This window comes from Rhinolophus sinicus, chromosome 3 (assembly GCF_057876585.1).
Source record: "Rhinolophus sinicus isolate RSI-liver-muscle chromosome 3, RSI-T2T, whole genome shotgun sequence".
In the NCBI taxonomy this organism is placed as follows: Eukaryota; Metazoa; Chordata; class Mammalia; order Chiroptera; family Rhinolophidae; genus Rhinolophus; species Rhinolophus sinicus.
This window is the reverse complement of record NC_142503.1, coordinates 57555208-57574688: the sequence shown is the minus strand read 5'-3', so window position 1 is coordinate 57574688 and position 19481 is coordinate 57555208. Positions and strand designations below refer to the sequence as shown.

General features: G+C 35.7%; 1 long non-coding RNA gene across 26 annotated transcripts in view; it reads right to left on the bottom strand.

The window, feature by feature from the left end:
• Positions 1 to 8121: 8121 nt before the first annotated feature.
• LOC109448666 (uncharacterized) overlaps positions 8122 to 19481 on the bottom strand; it is a 36764-nt gene continuing 25404 nt past the window's right edge. For 13 of the 26 annotated variants that reach the window (XR_016020663.1, XR_016020651.1, XR_016020660.1 and 10 more), the window contains 2 exons: positions 19200 to 19276; positions 9382 to 16560 (listed from right to left, as the gene is read on the bottom strand). This is a non-coding gene — a long non-coding RNA (uncharacterized LOC109448666). Of the gene's footprint in view, positions 16561 to 19199; positions 19277 to 19481 lie in introns of all 26 variants that reach the window. The other 13 variants (XR_016020665.1, XR_016020667.1, XR_016020672.1 and 10 more) reach the window with 5 other exon arrangements.

The following is a 19481-nucleotide window of genomic DNA, read 5'->3' as shown; positions in this document are numbered from 1 at the left end:
TACACTTACGCCATAGAATACTACTCAGCAATAAAAAAGGAACAAACTATTAATATACTTAACAACCTGGAATAATAGTACCAGAGAATTATGCTGAGTGGAGAAAAAAAGCCAATGACACAAGGTTATATTATATGATTTCATTTATATAACATTCTTGAAATTACAAAATGGTAAAAGTGGAAAACAGATTAGTGGTTGCTAGAGTTTGAGGTGTGGGTCGGTGGGAAGTTGGTGTCGTTATAAAAAGGCAAGAGATCCTGGTGATGGTAGAAATGTTCTGTATCTTGGCTGTATCAATGTCAATGTTCTGATTGTGATATTTGTTGTACTGTCCTGTATTGTACTAGTACCATGTTACCTTTAGGCGAAACTGAGTGCTAAAGGGTGCACTGGGTTGTTAGTATTATTACTTACATATAACTGCATGTGATTCCACAGCCATGTCAAAGCAAAAGGTTTAATTTTAAAATAGGATTGTTTTTAAAAAAAGGATATTTACCAAGAAACCAAAAAGTGACAAAATGGAAAGATTATGATAGGGATAGAGAGGGAGCAATAGAAAATGAAGAGAGAAGTGAACTTCCCCCAAATAAAGAAACACTAATGGACAATAGTCATGCTTACATTAATGAATATATAAAGTACAGTCAAGCATTTGCTCATGTGAAATGAACTGATTCAGGTCCTCAGGTTGTCACCTACTAAAAGTTTTTGTTCTAAGAGAAGGAAGGATAGAAAGTGAATCTCAAATTGATAAGCTCTCTTTCTCCAAGACACGGTTCACTTGCCTCATATGAGATTTGCTTTACTCCAGTCTCTTTCCCCATTATCAAAGATTTAATCAAATCATGCGAAAGTCACCAAAAACTATTAACTGCTGTAATAATTTGAAATGTCACAACTTAATATTCAAGTCATTGAAACAAAAATAAAAATAAATTTTAGTTTTATCTCATTCTCCTATACGCCAATATATACCTTATGCTCTAATTAAGCAGTATAATTTTGAATCTCAACAGGCCAGGGATTTTTCAACTACATATCAGGACCTTGCTGTTTCTAGCTGCACTTCTTGGGTTACCAAATAGTACCCTTTTGTCAAAGTCTATCTCAAATGTCACTTCATTCATGGAGCCTTTGTTTTGTTTTGCTTATTTATTATGTATTATGTTTTTTAAGGCTTTTATTGACATTCAATATAATTTTATATTAATTTCAGGTGTACAACATAGTGGTTAGACATTTATATAATTTAAGAAGTGTTCCCTCTGACTAGTCTAGTACACACCTGGCACTATACATAGTTATTACCATATTATTGATTATATCCCCTATATTTTACTTTACATCCCCATGACTATTTTGTAACTACCAATTTGTACTTCTTAATCCCTTCATCTTTTTCACCCTGCCCCCTAACCCCTTTCCCAACTATGCCCCTGATAAATCCAATACCTATCTAACACCATACATAGTTATTATAATATTATTGACTATATCCTTTACACTATAACTACATCCCTATAACTACTTTGTAACAACCAATTTGTACTTAATCACTTCTTCTTTCACACACACCCTCAATCCTCCTTCCATCGGGCAACCATCAAAATGTTCTTTGTATCTATGTTTCTGTTTTGTTTGTTTATTTATTTTGTTCTTTAGATTCCACATATAAGTAAAATCACATTGCATCTGTCTTTCTTTGTCTGATACACTCCACTCAGCACAGCACCCTCCAGGTCCATCCCTGCTGCCACAGATGGCAAGAACCCACTCCCTTCCCTGGCTGAACAATATTCCATTGTATACATGTACCACCTCCTCTTTATTAATTCTAACATTGATGGACACCCATGCTGCCTCCACATCTTGGCCATTGTAAACAATGCTGCAATGAACATATGGATGCACATGTCCCCTCGAAGTAGTGTTTTGGGTTTCTTTGGATAAATACTCAGAAGTGGAATTACTGGATCCTTCTTTGTCTCTTGTTATAGCCTTTGTTTTAAAGTCTGTTTTGTCTGGTGTAAGTATTGCTACCCCAGTTTTTTTTGTTTTTTTTACCATTTTCATGAAATATCTTTTTCCATCCCTTTACTTTCTGTCTCTGTGTATCTTTTAATTTGAAGTGAGTCTCTTGTACACAGCAAATGTAAGGGATTTGTTTTCTTATCCATTCTGCCCTCCTATGTCTTTTAATTGGAGCATTTAATCCATTCATATTGAAAGTAATTGTTGATAGATATGTAGCTATTGCCATTTTATTACCATAATTTTGATATTATTTTTTTCCATCTTAAAGATGCCCCTCTAACATTCCTTGTAATACTAGTTTAGTAGTGATAAATTCCTTTAGCTTTTTCTTGTCTAAGAAGCTCTTTATCTGTTCTTTGATTTTAAATTATAGCCTTGCTGGGGAGAGTAATCTTGATGGTATGTCCTTGCTTTTCATCACTTTAAATGTTTCCTGCCAATCCCTCTGGCCTATAAAGTTTTTGTTGAGAAATCAGCTGACAGTCTTATGGGAGTTCCCTTATAAATTACTAGTTGTCTTTCTATTGCTGCTTTTATTTTTTATTTATTTTTTATTTTTATTGGGGAGGGGACTAGGACTTTATTGGGGAACAGTGTGTACTTCCAGGACTTTTTTCCAAGTCAACTTGTTGTCCTTTCAATCTTAGTTGTGGAGGGTGCCCTTCAGCTTCAAGTTGTTGTCCTTTCAGTCTTAGTTGTGGAGGACGCAGCTCAGCTCCAGGTCCAGTTGCCATTGCTAGTTGCAGGGGGCGCAGCCCACCATCCCTTGCGGGAGTCAAACCAGCAACCTTGTGGTTGAGAGAACGCATTCCCACCAACTGAGCCATCCAGGAGCTCAGTGGCAGCTCAGCTCAAGGTACCGTGTTCAATGTTAGTTTCAGGGGTTGCTGCCCACCATCCCTTGTGGGACTCAAGGAATCAAACTGGCAACCTTGTGGTTGAGAGTCCGCACTCCAACCAACTGAGCCATTCGGGAGCTCAGCGGCAGCTCAGCTTAAGGTGCCATCTTCAATCTTAGTTGCAGGGGGCAGAGCCCACCATCCCTTGCGGGACTTGAGGAGTTGAAACAGCAACCTTGTGGTTTGAGAAACCCACTGGCCCATGTGGGAATCGAACCAGCAGTCTTCGGAGTTAGGAGCACGGAGTTTCAACCACCTGAGCCACCAGGCTGGCCCTTTCTTGCTGTTTTTAAGATTCTCTCTTCATCTCTCTAACCTTTGCCATTTTAATTATAATGTATCTAGGTGTGGGCCTGTTTGGGCTCATCCTCTTTGGGACTCACTGTGCTTCTTGGCCTTGTATGTCTGTTTCCTTCACCAGGTTAGGAAAGTTTTCAGTCATTATTTCTTCAAATGGGTTCTAAATCTCTTGCTTTCTCTCTTCTCCTTCTGGTGCCCCTATTTTACAAACACTGTTATGCTTGATGCTGTCCTGGAGGTCTTTTAAACTATCCTCACTGTTTTGGATTCTTTTTACTTTTTGCTGTTCTGATTGGGTGTTTTCTGCTACCTTGTCTTCCAAATTGCTTATTTGATCCTCTGCTTCATTTAGTCTGCTGGTGATTCCTTCTAGTGCATTCTACATTTCAGTTATTGTATTCTTCACTTCTGACTGGTTCTTTTTTTATGGTTTCTATGTCCTTTTTGTGCATGACATCTCTTTGTTGAAGTTCTCACTAAGTTCCTTGAACATCCTTATAACTAACCATTGTTTGAACTTTGTCTCTGGTAAGTTGGTTGCCTCCATTTCATTTAGTTCTTTTTTCTGTTCTTTCATTTAGGACACATTTCTTTGTTTCCTCATTTGGGCTGCCTCTCTGTGTTTGTTCCTATGTATTATGTAGGGATCCTCTATCTCCCAGTCTTGCTGGGTGGCCTTATGTAGTAGGGGTCCTGTGGGGCCCAGTGGCACAGTCTCCCTGGTCACCTGAGCTGGGTCCTCCAGGAGTCTCCCTTGTGTGAATCGTGTGTGCCCTCCTGTTATAGTTGAGCCTTGATTGCTATTGGCACATCAGTGGATGGTATTGATCCTTAGGCTGACTCGCTGTGGGTTTGGTCATGTCCACAATTTATAGGGTACTGTACAAGAGGCTTACCCCTCTGTGTGGGATTCATTCAGTGGGCTCTGGTGCCTGTTTAGACCACCCTTTGTGTGTGTCACTTGTGGGGATAATCAGGTGGTGCTCTGCTGTGGTCTGAAACCAACCTCCAAGTTCAAAATGATCTGCAGTTTTTTGCTGCCTGTGCTAAACCTAGAGATGCATGGGAGAAGTCACACTGTGAACCGAGGATGTCTACCACCAGTACCAGGTCTGGAGTAACTCCACAAAAAGGCAGGACACCTGGAGGCCTGCTGTCACCTGCCAGCTCACTTAAGTTTCAGCCACTGATAAAGCCTTTTGCAGTATGTGAGTTGGGTGAGGCAGGGTCTCAGGGAATCACTAGAGTGGGAAGAGTTCTGGTTGCCAGGTTAATGTAGCACTGGTTTGGTGCCAGTGCTGAGCCTGGATGACTCAACAAAAGTCTCAGAGCACAAAGAGGCCAGTTACTGCCCACCTGGGCCTGTAGACTCTGATAGTTTTCCAAGAAAGAGTGCAATGCAAGAGGGGCTGACTGCTTTCAGAGAAAGTGCCTCCAGCTGTGTGTGAGTTGGGTGGGACGGGTTCCCAGCTGAGTCAACAGGGTGGAGCAGCAGAGCTTACCAGGCCAATCAGATCCAGATTTGTCCTGTGGGATGGGCTCAACATAGAAAAGATGACACCCACCTGCCAGCTGCATGGGAGAACTTCTCACTGGAAAAATGCCTACTGTTCTCCAGTCCTCCCCCTGCAGCCACACACCTTAGTCTGCCCCCTGTATGTCTCCAAGCCACCACCCGAGTCACCATCCCTGCGCTGGAGCCCAAGGTTAGTGCCTGTGAGTGAGTGAATCCATGTGCGGGCCATTTAAGAGGATGTCTCATTTTCCCACCGTCTTCTGTCCCACCCAAATGGTCAGAATCCCCACTGTTTTTCACACCCAGATGTTGTGGGGGATTCTCTCCCCAGCCAGTACTCTATGCTGGGGAGCTTGGTGTGGGAAGCTTCCGTCCCTCGATCCTCCAGGAGTAATCTCCATGGTTGAGATATCCCTCCTGATTCTCAACCACCACAGGGAGGTCTGGGGCCCGTTTCTCTGCCCCTCCTACCAGTCTTGACATGGCTTCTTTATATTTTCAGTTGTAGGACTTCTGTTTGGCTAGACTTCAGATGGTTCTCCAGGTTGATTGTTCTATAATTTAGTTGTAATTTTAATGTGTTCACGGAAGGACACAGGCACAGTGTTTACTCTGTCATCTTGTATCTCCCATAAAGTCTTTTTAAGAAGTGCTTTTTATTATGACAAAAATGGACAAAATAATGTAATGAACCCCCATGTACCCAATATATAGCTTCAATAATTATCAGTTTATGCCCAGTCTTATTTAATCTGTATCCCTACCTACTATTCAACCTTTTATCAGGTTCCAAGCAGAATGTAATCACTCCCTCCTCTGTGTATCTCTCTTGAAGCACTAATGCTGCTTTGAACATTTTATAACTGTTGGCATACATTTTATACTCTCTCCTAGATTTAAAGTCCCTTGAAGGTAAGATCTGTTTGTTGCTGCCCTTTAGCACCTATCCAGCACAACACAGTGTCCTGAGTCTAACAGGACAAACAACAAGAGTTTTTAATTCAAACTAAAATATTGGATGCTATTTTAAAAGAAGTTATTTCCCCCAGAGTTAATAATCATATTTTTAAACAAAATTATATAAAAACAGCATGAGCACCAATCCTATTTTAAAATTTTCTAAGAAGGAGATCCAGGTGCTTCTTTAGTAATCCAATGCCATGTTTTGATTATTTCAATAATCATTCAATTCTGTGCTGAGCCTTAGCTCAGGGTGACATTGGATAAATCGTGTGGAATTTGCATAGTGAATATGTTCTCTTCACATATTTCCTTATTAGTAAATTGTATTTTCCCATTTTATCTCACAAGAGAATCATGAGATTAAATAGAGTAGTTACCCATTGATTATACACATTATAAACCATTCAGAATTTTTTTTTTCCTGAAATAAAAAAAAAAAAGAATTTCTTTTTTGCCCTTTCTAGACCTGTTGTCCAATTGTGTGTTTTTATTATTCACTAACTCTCCCCTCAAAGGATGATGCAAAGAGATAAAGAGGACACTAAGCTTAAATTACTTAGCAGTCAGGTCAGTAAAAAATTTGGCATGGTGGAAAATTAAAGCAATTAACTAAAATGAAGATCATCTGTCCTTCATTAACATAAATGATATAGAATCATCTGTGAAGCATTTTGAATTCCATAGAGAACAGTCTTTATGTTTATTTACTTTTGTGTATTTAAGTGTGGGTTTTTAATCAATGGATATCATTAATTTCTTCCGTTTTGATATTTCATTGATTCAAGAATTTCATCATATCTTAACAGGACATATAGAATTGAAACATGAACTTCACAAAATCTTTCACTATGTTTCCATCATAATTTCTAACGTTAAAAAGGAAATTGTGGGTTGTCTTTAGTTTCCATTATGCTTATGCATACTTTGGAGTGAAATACTAAACCCAACATTAAACCAAAATGGGATTATATAAAGGACTATGCAAAAGGATTTATCTGAACAGTTACATTATTATGCAAGGTTGATGTGAGGAAATAAGTCATGTAGATAACAAGTGAGCCTAGGGAATTACCCAACATGTCATTTCAGGACATTTTTGTAGTTTTCTACTTATTGCATGTGCAGTCACTCTGATAAAATTATGCTGTATTGGAAGGAAGAGTGAAAATAATTATATACTTTGGTGGTATTGACTAATTTGGAGATTTGTAAAAATCTAAGGATACATCTTTTAAAGCCAGGCTAGTTTATCATTGATAATGGATTATAGAGGACTGGAGAAGTCATTAGTCCAGCGCTCTTCTCTTGTTTTGGGCAATGCCCTAAAATTGTGTAAAGTCCAGGGGTCATACTGAGACATGCTGGGTATCCCCATTCCTCATCCCCATGTCCACCAGAGCAGGTTTGCTTTCATTGGTCTTAATAAAATGTTGTGTATGATTGCTTTTTTTATTTTTAAACTTAAGCGCTCACTATTAAAATGTTTGAAAGCCACTGATCACACTTACCACCACCCCCACTTGCCTCTACATAGGATTCTACTAGGATCTAAAGAATCTCTGATAGATCAGTTTGGATCCCACTTTTGAAGTCCAAGTATAGATTATACAATTATTACTACATGCCTAAGTTAGACATTGCCTTTGGAATCTTCATTTTAAATTATTTTAGCTACCAGTTCTTCACACCAGGTAAATTATTGAGTTACTTTTTTAGGAATTTGGTTTGTCTAAGCATGACCTCCCCCTTCCGCCTTTCCCCTCAATCTTCAGTTGTTCTTTACTCCTTACCCAATTATGGGCAATCTCTGTATCCTGGTATTTGAAGTCTTCAATCACATGATACCAAAAAAATCTATCACTGCACACATCAATATACCTTAGAGTGCAGTAGAGCTAAAGGGCCAAGGATGTCTCACACATGTTGTGTTGAATTAAATCTCATAGCAACAATATCAAGTAACCAAATCTCTGCTATTGCCCGTTATTAGCCCCAAGTAACTAATCTTTTTAAAACTCTGCTTGAGGGAAAAAATGTTTCATATTCTCCAAAAAAAGAAAGAGAAAGAAAAAAGTTGCTTAAATTATATGGCAAGTGAACATGGATAGTTCTTAGTTTTGTATTTGTTCTGTCTTTCAAAAGATGGTCTATTCCTCCACATTTAAAGAAATATTTTTTTAGGACACACAAGCAATATACTTAACATTACGTCTGAAGCATGGTAATAAGGTTAATAAATGATTAATAAAACCACCAGTTTGTTTGCCTTCTGAAATCACATAATAAAAGTATGATTACTTTTTTATATGTGTAAATTTTGTACTTCTGAAAGATGCCAAATAAAGGACTGAAGTCCTTCATTTATGAACCAGACAAATAAAATAAGAGAATAAAACACAGATCTCTATCAAAGTTATTTATGCCATTACGCATTTGTTTTATTTTAGGAATACTTTAGAGAAAGCATTCTTCACATTTTAAGCCAAGACCTTTTGAATTGAAAGTTTAGAAACCATGTGGTATATTTTAATTTAATATTTACAACAACTACGCAAACAATTAGACTTATTTGTTTTCCGTTTACTTCTATTCTTAGAAGGTTTCTAATATCATCTTAGTGAGCAATTTTCTAGACATAGCTTGCAGCTTGTCAGCTTGCTTCCATTCAGTAACCATTAGGGTTCTTGGATGCATTAAATAGAAATATATGACAGATTTTGATAGTTTATACAATTTACCTTAAATACTTTCTGATGATTGTCTAGTAACTATATTTATGCATATTATACCTATATTTATATGTGTTTTATGTATTTGTATATATTTTGTTTTAGAAAATATAGATCGAGTGAATGTTATATGTCTTCAATTATAGTATATGTTTTCCTTTTTCTTTGAATGGCTCTTTTCAGTTTATTATATAAATCAGCTATACTAATCCAAGTTACACTTAAAAATTGATATTGCCTTTACATTGCTTATTTGGCAGAAGGGAGGGAGGAACCAAGGCTCTGGAAGCACAGAAAAATGGTGAGGAAGCTCAGTGGCTGGGTCCAAAAGTTTCTTTACAAACTGTAATCCAATCCAGTTCTCCTTGGCTTTGTATTTGCAATTATTTGAGGTAACGTAAAATTTTCATTTGTTTAATATATTGACTTATCTTTCCCATGCTCATACCCTCATATAAATGATTGTCATGAAAAGAAATATATAAAAAGAAATAATTTGCTGCTGATGCTTTCTCTGGCGTATAATTATATACCTAGAGTTGCTCATGTGGGAATTGGCCGATTGCAAATCAACTGCCATTTGCAGTACTGTCCCTTAGAATTTTTTGCTTGTTCATTTCTTCCCTTGCATCTTGTTGCCTGTGGCATGCCTCTGCAATGAGTAGTCACACGGACCTGTTACTATGCCTTAGTTTCAGCTGCCTTAGTTTCTGAGAGATTATCACATTTTTGAATCTTTAGTTTCAGTCAGACCATCCTAAATGTAACCTCAAATTTGGTGAAAGTCAGTCCTGAACTTTTCACTTGATGTGATAACAAAGAGAATGCATTTTATACAATATGTCTTCCACAACAGAGCTGAAGGCATGCGTGACAGAAGAAAAGACTGTAGACACATCCTATTATTCAACATTAGCCAACTTAAATACTGTGCTATTTGTCACAAAATAGAAATGTTTTATTTATGTTACATCATTTAATTCATTTTACATTATTTATTCCTCAGCACAACCCTATGAGGAAGGTATTCTTATGCTTCCCATTTGTACATGAAGAAACTGAAGCTTTTAAAGAGGTTAATAATTTGCTCAAGGCCACACAAATAAGAGAGTAGGAATTACACCTGTTTTATCAGGCTTCAGAGTTTTGGTCTTTAAGCAATGCATGATATTTATCCAGCCCTGGAGGTACTGAAAATCTAAGAGAGAAAAACAGAAAATGAGGGAACATGGAACAATTAGTAAACAATTACACCCCATTGCATTAAATCATTACATTGTGATAATAAGCTTTCTAGTTCATAATCCAGACTATTATTTTTTTTAAATAGTAGTTTTGTTTTTGTTTTATAAATTTTATTGGGGAATATTGAGGAACAGTGTGTTTCCTCAGGGCCCATCAACTCCAAGTCGTTGTCCTTCAATCTAGTTGTGGAGGGTACAATTCATCTCCAAGTCCAGTTGCCATTTTCAATCTTTAGTTGCAGGGGGCACAGCCCACCATCGCATGTGGGAATTGAACCGGTATCCCTGTTGTTCAGAGCTCGCACTCTAATGAACTGAGCCATCCGGCTACCCCCAGACTATTGTTTTTTCAAATTACATATATTGGGGAAGTAGAGCACATCTAATTACATTTTTAAGAGAATTTTAACCACAAAATGTGAGTTTGTTCTGTAACTAAATTGCTGCAATTTCCCTAGTGATTAATAATTTTAACCGCTATTCATGAGTTTACTCCCCTGTATCCTCCATTGTCTTTCTCCTCCTAGCCTCACCTCTCTAGGTACCACCAATCATTCAGACCTTAGCACTTGATCTCTTTCAATTCTTTAGAAAGCTCATCCATTCATCTCTCATTGTTATGGCAGATGATCCTGTGTTAGACGAAATATGACTATCTTCAAGAGAGAAGAAGAGCTCTTTCTTAAACTAGATGGGGAAGTTACTGCCTCATCCTATACTTCTTAGTTTCTCCTCTTTCTCTTTCTTTCTCATCTTAAGCTAACCCTTGACAAATGCTGTCTCATTGAACTTTGCTACTGTATACCCAGAGAATCTGTGCCCAATGTAAGAGTCCATGCCCTCATATCTTCAGGTATCATCTGGCAATTGCATAATCCACTGTCCTTGATTCCATTCAGCCAGGTCCTGAACTTGACTTGGAATGTCTTTCCTTGACCATTCTTCAGATTGTCACCTCAGACTGCTAGACCATTATGTTCTCAGTCATGTTATCCTTCTCAAGTCTTATCAGCTTCATTTTCCTGTGAACTCCTATGTTGTTTGCTTAGTTACATTTTATGTCAGTTAAAAAATAACCATGATCCATTTTGTTTTTGTTCAGAAGATTGCACTAGGTTACAGAAAGTTGAACCTAGATTCTAGTTAATGAGGATTTCCAGGGGGAATTAGTCTTCAGAGGAAAATACTTCTTTTCAACTTTAGTATCAATTATATAGCTGTCCATAGGTTTAGCCACTGGAGGGAAAAGGATGGAGCTATTTTGAACCAATGATCCCATTGTTACTAGAGAATTTATTTTTTAATTCCTGGGTAGTCAAAGTTACTTAAAGTTAGATATTGAAAACTAGATACCAAGTGTCCTGCTTCTCTTTCACTGTCAGGCAAATATCCCAATCACTGGATTTATTCTGACATCAATCTGTGGTATAAGTATTTATTGTGCACATAAAACATGAAGTAGTGCATATGATTAAAACAAGCTTTTTTAATACCTCAAACTAAAATTTGCAGAAAAAATAATGGGAAAGAAAACATTTATAGGTATCAGTATCAAGCTTTGCTATTTAAATATATATCTACTTAAAATTACTATTCTAAGAAAGACTAGTTACAGTAAGATACAATTAAAAGTGAAAAGATAGTAGTAGCACCTCTCTTTGAAGTGAAAAAAAAAAAAAGTCCATTGGTCCAACTAAGGAGTGGTAACTCAGAAAAATTGGTAGTTTGTGAAAGAAATACAATTGTCATGAACAAAGGAGAAAAGGCATATTTGTCCAAAAGAGACTCCTACTGGATGAACTGTCTGAGCTCTGTGGCATGTCACATCTTGTCTTGGAGAATTAATGACCAGTAATATTGAAGGAATAGGTTTTCATCAGATCATTACAGCAGTCCTAGTTACAACTGCCTCAAGATGTAGTGACTAGTTCAAATAAAGGGCCAAAATACTTCAGGTGAAACAGGAAACAATCCAATCACTTTTTCCCTGATTAGGAGAGGGAAGCCAAGGCAGTTTTACCCAGAAAGCACTGAGGGTGAGCCCTAGGGCAAGAACACAGAAACTGTTTTTGGTCCTCAGAAAATGAGGGCTGAAGAGTTACCTTGCTCAGCCTTGCTCTACTATCCAATATACAGCAGATCCTCGAGTAAAGTCTTTTTGGTCAACGTCATATCATTATAACTTGACGAGATGCCACAAGAACTTAACTCTTGTTTGTATCAATTGGTCTATGGTAAAACTGGTTTCCTTATATGTTGTTTCACTTACAGTTTCAGAACCTATCCAGGATGTTAAGTGAGGACTTACTGTCCTCATCTTACTTAAGCATTCCGAAAGAGTAAGAAGAAAAAAATTAAATTAGTAAATTAAATGAGGCTACATGAAAGGTGTTATTGTTTCTGAATTAAATAAAATTTTTTATTGCTTCTTAGAAGAAACACAAAATTCTACAGTTTAGGTATCTCAAGAATGTCAGGAAGATAATAGGATAATTGTCCCCTTCTAAGATGCCAGAGGCCAAATTTAATGCCTGCATATATTGAAAGAGCATTGGTTTTTCTCAATTATTACTGCATCCCAGATATTGATGTGTGTCTAGAACTCATCCACTAATGTTAACCTGAGGAGGACAAGGAAATGCTCCTATTAAAAAAACAGCCAGGGACATCATTAGAATGGAAAATAAATATTCTTTTAAACTGCACCTTAACAGTTAATTTTAAAGATATTTTCCTGTAGTTACAAAAAAATCATTAAAGTTTCAAATGGCACTGTGCCTAGTTCATGACCCAGTGCATAAGTGTTCAGCAGATGTTAGTGTCTTTTCATTCCTTTTATTCAAAGAGAATTGAAGTCCTTCATTCCAATTATAAAGCATGTCAGTTATAGAAATTTGGAAATTTCTAAAAAGCATGAAAGAGGAAACAAATCACTTTATCATTCTACTATCCAAAGATAAACACTTAATACATTGCTTATTCATTTTCTTAATGACATTATAAATATTTCACACACATACACAAAAAAATCACGTAGCAAACTTCTCTTTATGATTCCACCAATAGTAGATTTTAGAGCTAGGAGTGATCCATGAAAGAAATACAGATCTACTAGTGAATTTTTTCAGAAAGCCACAGCTGCAAACTGGTGGGCATTAAACACCTAGATTCATCAGACACTGTATAAGTGAAGAGCATTGTGACAGAGTAGTTATGATCTTTAAAAATTAGGTTCTACCTCTGGCAATGGAGAGTAGTTACTGTAGAGCAACCTGTTCCACAGATCACAATGATAAACTATGGACAAAACATCCAAAACAACTATCTGAAGGCATGGGAATATAACCAAAAGCAATAAAAAACTCGAAGGGCATGGAAAATTTGATAAAGTTAATGATATGAAGTGAGTTTCCTGTTTTTGTGGGTTTTTCAGCCAGCTAATACCTTGCTGGGTGACTAAAATATGGAAATCTGTAGTCTCACTGGCTATAATTCAATTAACCTAAAAATGATGGATAAGTAGACACAGACTGAACAAAAAGCTAATCAGACAAACAAAAGCAAATTGTAAAGCGATAACATTAAGTAGAACCAAAATAATGGTTATATTAAATATAAATTGGTTAAAACTCAAGCTAAAAGACAAATTTTCAGAATGGATAAAACGCAAGGCCCAACTACATGCCATCTAAAAGAGATTTACTTTAAATTAAAGACACACAATGGGATTTATAGATGATGTAATACAGAATTGTACACCTGAAATCTATGTAACTTTACTAACAATTGTCACCCCAATAAACTTTAATTAAAAAAAAATAAAGACATAGGTTGAAAGTAAAAAGATGGAACATTATATAAACTATACAAACAATGGTCAAAGAAGGCTGAAGTGTCTATATTAGTATCTGTTGAAATAGACTTCAAGACAAAGGAAATTAACAAAGATAGGGATAATTCATAAGAAGAGGATCAATTCATTAAGAAGACATAACAATAATAAAAGGCCAGCAAAACACATGAAGTAAAAATTCACAATTAAATGAAGAAACTGACAATTCTGCAACCATAGCACATTTAACACCCTTCTCAGCAATTGAGAACCTAGAAAAAAATCAGTAAAGGTATAGATCTGAATACTACCAATTGCTTTGACCTAATTGACATTTATAGAACATTATGCATGACAACTGCAGGAATATCCATTCTTTTCATGTATACATGGTATGCTAATCAAAATAGACTAAATGCTGAGCCATAAAACAAGTCATAATAAATTTTAAAAGATGGAAGTCTTGCAAACTATGCTATTACAATGAAATTAAAAATCAGTAAGACATTTCTTTCAAAAACTCAACTATTTGAAATTAACATTACAGGTTTAATTAACCCAGTGGGTCAAAAAAGAAATTATAATGGAAATTAGAAAATATTTCAAGTTGAATGATAATGAAAACACAATATGCCAAAATTTATCGTACGCAGCTAAAACAATGCTTGGAGGAAAAGTTACAGTTCTAAATGTTTGTGTTAGAAAAGAAGTTATAAAAATTAGTAACTTAAGTTTCTAAGAAGCTAGAAAAAGAAAAGCAAAGTAACTCAAAAAAAGTGGAAAAGGGGAAACAATAAAAGTAAGAGAAGAAAGCAATGAAATGGAAATTACAAAATTAGCAAAAGAAAAACAACCCCAACAGCTCTTTAGAAGGATTAACAAAAGTGTTAAACTCCTAGCTAAACTGATCAAGGGAAAATAATGAGACAACACAAGTTATCAGGTGGAGAATAAAAGGTGTATCAGTACTGATCTCAAAGACATTAAATAGATAATAAGGAAAAGATATTATGAATAACTTTATGCCAATAAATTCAACAACTTAGATGACATAGACAAATTCTTTGCAAAACATAACTTACTCTACTGGCACAAAAAATGAAACAAAAATCTAAATAGACCTTCAATTGAAGAAATTGAATTTTTTCATTAAAAAATCTTCCTAAAAAGAAAGCTGTAGGTCCAGGTACTTTTCATTGGTGAATCCTATCAAACATTTTAAAAAGAAATAACATCTATCAGGTACAAACTTTTTAAGGAAAAGTAGTAGGAGGGAGAACTTCCCAATACATAAAATAAATGTTAGCTATTTTCAAAGCAGGGCAATATAATTTTAAACCAAGTGAACAATAAACATTTGAGCCTATAACAAAGCAAGAAAGTATCTGTCTTAGTCCATTCAGGCTGCTATAACAAAATATCTGAGTGGGTAGCTTATAAACAATAGAAATTTCTCACAGTTCTGGGGGTTGGAAAGTCCCAAGATGAAGTCACCAGACTGGTAAGTGCAGACCCTCTTCCTGGCTCATAGCCAGAGGGTGCTTTCTCATTGTGTGGTGGAAGAGGCAAGGCTCTCCATGGGATCTTTTATAAGAACACTAATCCCATTCATGAGGACTCCACCCTCATGACCTAAGCACCTCCCAAAAGCTCCATTTCCTAATACCATCCTCTTTGGGGGTTAGGATTTCACCATATTATTTTTTTGGGGGGGCGGGGGGAACAAAAGTATTCAGACCATAGCAGTATCATTTTTAGTTTATAGATAAACAGCAGGAAATGGTATAAGAGCTGCATGGTTTAATATTTTATGTCTTTTAGATTTTAAAAGTTAACTGTATTATTTTTTTCTTTCACAAGTTGAATAAGTAATACATGTATGTAGTAAAACAAACGAAAAAATAAAAATAATAAAAGCTTCAAGAATGTTGACCATGAAAGAGAAGTCTTTCCCCCACTTCACCATCATCATCTAGTCTCCATTTCCCTTCCCCAGAGGTAACACGTTTTCAATTTCTTTTTAATCTTTACAGTGATAATATATATATATGTATATATGTATATATGTATATATATACGTGTGTATATATATATGTGTGTATATATATGTGTGTGTGTGTGTGTATATATATGTATATATATACATATACATATACATATACATATACATATATATATATATATATATATATATATATATATATATCCTTTAAGAAATTCCTTAAAATGTAAAATAGTTGAAAACTAAAGTATTTTGTTTGGTAAAATAATCATTTGATCATTTTGTTTCCTCTCTGAATTCTTCTGTTATACTTCTTAAGACAAGTGGCATTGAGCAGTCATGGATATTTTGGGGATTTGGCCATGGGGGCAAGTGAATTGAGGAAACCACAATTTGGATTTAAGGAAATACATTTAGGTGGTTCATAGGCAATTTGTGAACAGTTAACTTTCTCACTAGTGTTCCCCTGATGTAGGGAAGGTTTTAGGAATCCTCCTTTCCACTGTGCTGACTCACCCAGGAAAGCTGTAGAGCCCAGGGTTGCATCATAATGTGACTGTGTCCCATGGTACCCAGCACTGGAGGTTATGTAGATAGTGGGGGTGCCAAGCTTGAAATATACACAGCTAGAAGACAGTTTGTGGATTAGACTTCTCATAATCAGAAATGCAAACTTCTAAGAGAGGAAATGTAGGGGGAAAAAAGTACTTTAGAAGTCTCCCAGGCAATAAATAAAAATATTATATTTCTGGATTCCATTGTTTGTGAAATAATCATTTTTTAAAGATTTGTAAATCTGTAAAATTTTAAAATTTATAGTTTGCTCTGATTTTTTTTCTCAACCCAAGAAACATTTACTTTCTCATCGAATTTTTAAATTTAGAATTTCACATTGTTTTAAAGATGATCTCCAAAATTGTATAAGCTTCAGGCTTACAAAAATTGTATCCACCCCTGTTTAAGTTGTAGGAGAAAGTGGGGGAGAAGGAAGTGGAATTGATCAAGGGCAGGATATAGATGCTGCTTAATTCTAATCTGTAAGAGAAAAAAATATATATAATGGGGATTAAAATATCAATGTCTAGGTGCAGAATAAAAATAAAATGTATAATTTCTAAGCTACTAGAACAAAAAAGAAAACAAGCTTGCTAATTCCACAAAAAAAACAACAAGAATTTTTAAAAAAGCAGTAGAGAATATAAAATAAAATGGCAGGAATAAATATAGTCACAATAAAAAATAAGTTAAATCCCCCCAATAAAGTAAAGCCCTTATCTATCTGAGCATTTTTTTTTCTTTTTTAATCCAGCTATATGCTTTTTAAAAGAGAGAAGATGGACTTTTAAATTATGTTGGAACCCACTCAGCATCAGAACCACATAGAAACTGAATATCAGAATCTTCTAGAGAAGTCACTAACTAGAATTGGGGTAGACTTTGGGATAAAGGACTTACTTTTTAAAGGACCCTAACAAGTTAAGTAGAGATATTGGGCATATCTGGGCAGTGATGCTTTTGATTGTTTCTGGAGAAAGAAATGGAGTACTGAGGAACCGAGTGGGAGGAACATTCACGTCTACTCTTCACCATATGTATTTTGTGTCCTTTCGAATTTACTTCCTTCACTTCTTTGTGTTTTTTTTTTAACCAATTGAAAAATTCTTTACTAATTGTATAATATCAATCGAATTGTTCACTCAATTAATATGCTTAATAGACTGTTTGGGGGAAGTCATCACACATACACAATTTTGTGATTTATGAGGCAGGTATAAGTAATGATCTTTTGAATAAATGATTCTAGATCAATTGAATATCTGTATGAGAGAAAATGAACCCTGACCCCTTCCTCACATAATATGCAAAATTAACTCAAAATGGATCAAGAGCTAATGTGAAGGGTAAAACAATAAAACTTCTAGAAAAAAACATAGGAGAATATCTTCTTGACCTTAAGGTAGGCAATGTTTTCTTAAATACAAAAACCATGAAAGAAGAGACTGATAAAATAGACTTCATTAAAATTAAGACCTTTAATTTATCAAAAGGTACCTTTAAGAAAATGAGAAAACAATCCACTGAGTAGAAGAAAAACAATTATTGACAAACAAGTTATATCCAAACATATAAGGTAGCTTTTCAATAAGAAAAAGACAAACAACTCAATGTTTTGAAAAATGGACTGTTCAAAAATGTAGATATCTAAATGCTCAACTAACATACAAAGAAGTATTCATTATCATTATTTATGAGGGAAATGCAAATGAAAACCATAATCAGGTACCACGACACAGTAAAGTTTTTAAAATCATACACCATTACTCTTATACATTGCTGGTAGGGTGAAAATTGGTAAAGCCCCTTTGCTTCTACCTCTTCTATCTCCCCTACACCCACTAGCAAGTTCTCATCCTGCCACAAAATTCCTTTGCTCATCACAAGCTGATAGATTTTTTTCAGTTTTCCCTTTATAGTTCAACTGGTAAATATGAAACACGTAATCACAGCTAAGTGTATAAATCTGTACCAGCTTCCTTCCTTATCTATTCACCCTACCTTTTTTCGTTCGGTATGTTCCTTGATTCCTTATTATAAGACAAAGGGACCCGTGTTTCCTCACTTAGTAGTGGAAGGAGCCTTAATCTATAACACTCAGTTTAACAGATAAAGAATTTGTGCATTGATGAGTAAATTACTAGGAGAGGACAGGTGGAGAGTGCCTCAAAGACGGAAAAATTGAAATCTGTATTACTTAAGGTGCTTTGTATCCCTCTATAAGTCAGGAATGAGTTTAGCGTGATTACGGTCAGAAAAAAACTAATGACCAGGATGTTTATGCAAGTGAAGCTATTCTCACATTCTAAGTTTGACAGGGGAATGACCTTGGTATATTGTCTGAGTGTCACTTTCACTCTATTTCATCATATAGTAATGTATTTTCTTTCTTCTATTGGAGATGCCCAGAGCAGCAAATGGAAAAAAAAAAATCCACTTCTTTTCTCTCTTTCTTCTCCTAGTCATCATACATTGAAATCTTTGTTTTCTATGGCCAGAGATTTCCCTCTAGCCTCTCTTCAAATATCACCTGTGCTCTTCCAACCTTTTCTCTCCACAGTACTCCTATAGTCAAATCAGAGCTTTCAGGAGCTAGTGTAATCTTTTGGTCTCAGTGCTTTCAAAATTCAGTTTCAGGAAAAGAAATTGATAGAGAATTCTCTTTTTTTCCCCACAGGTAACTGCTTTGAGAAATTATCTTTTAAAATGCAAACAAAATAATTTCTAATGGTGGAATTTTAAGGCCCGAGAAATTGGCAGAGGAATTGAAGTTGGTGTTTTAGGCTAGTAAACTTTTCTCTGCTCCTTATAACACATGATCTCTTTCCCAGTAAAGTTAGTTCTGTTTTCTACAGACTACAAAGTATAGCTATCTGATCTGCCCTTAATCCCATATAACTTTGATTTATTTTCTTTCAGAGGTATCTCCTTCTCAAAAAGCCAGAAGGAACTGGCAAAAAGTTGAAAAGAGTTGTTTTGTCTTTATTTTTTTCCCTCCCAGACTGAAATGACCTAAGTTGCAAGGACTGGGTGATCTCGGTTTCTCTGGAAAGCACAAAGTCTTGTTTTTCATGGTTGGTAGTAAACAAAGAACAGAATGCATCATTGGTAACACTTACCTAGAACAGCCCTTCAGTTTATGACCGATTGCCGAAATTAATGGCAGCTTACAATGGACTTGTCTTTGGTGGGGTCCCTGAGTAAAATAAAATGCCAGCATTCACAACTTCTGAAAAAAGCATTAGCAGCTAAACAAGGTCCAACCATTTCTGCCCTTGTACTGAGCATGAAGAATGTTTCTACTGTCAAATATGAAGTGACATCATTTCAATGGTTTATAGCAGATGCTGTCCAACAGTTACAAACCTGTAGCTTTAACTGCAGTTAAAGTCAATTTAAAG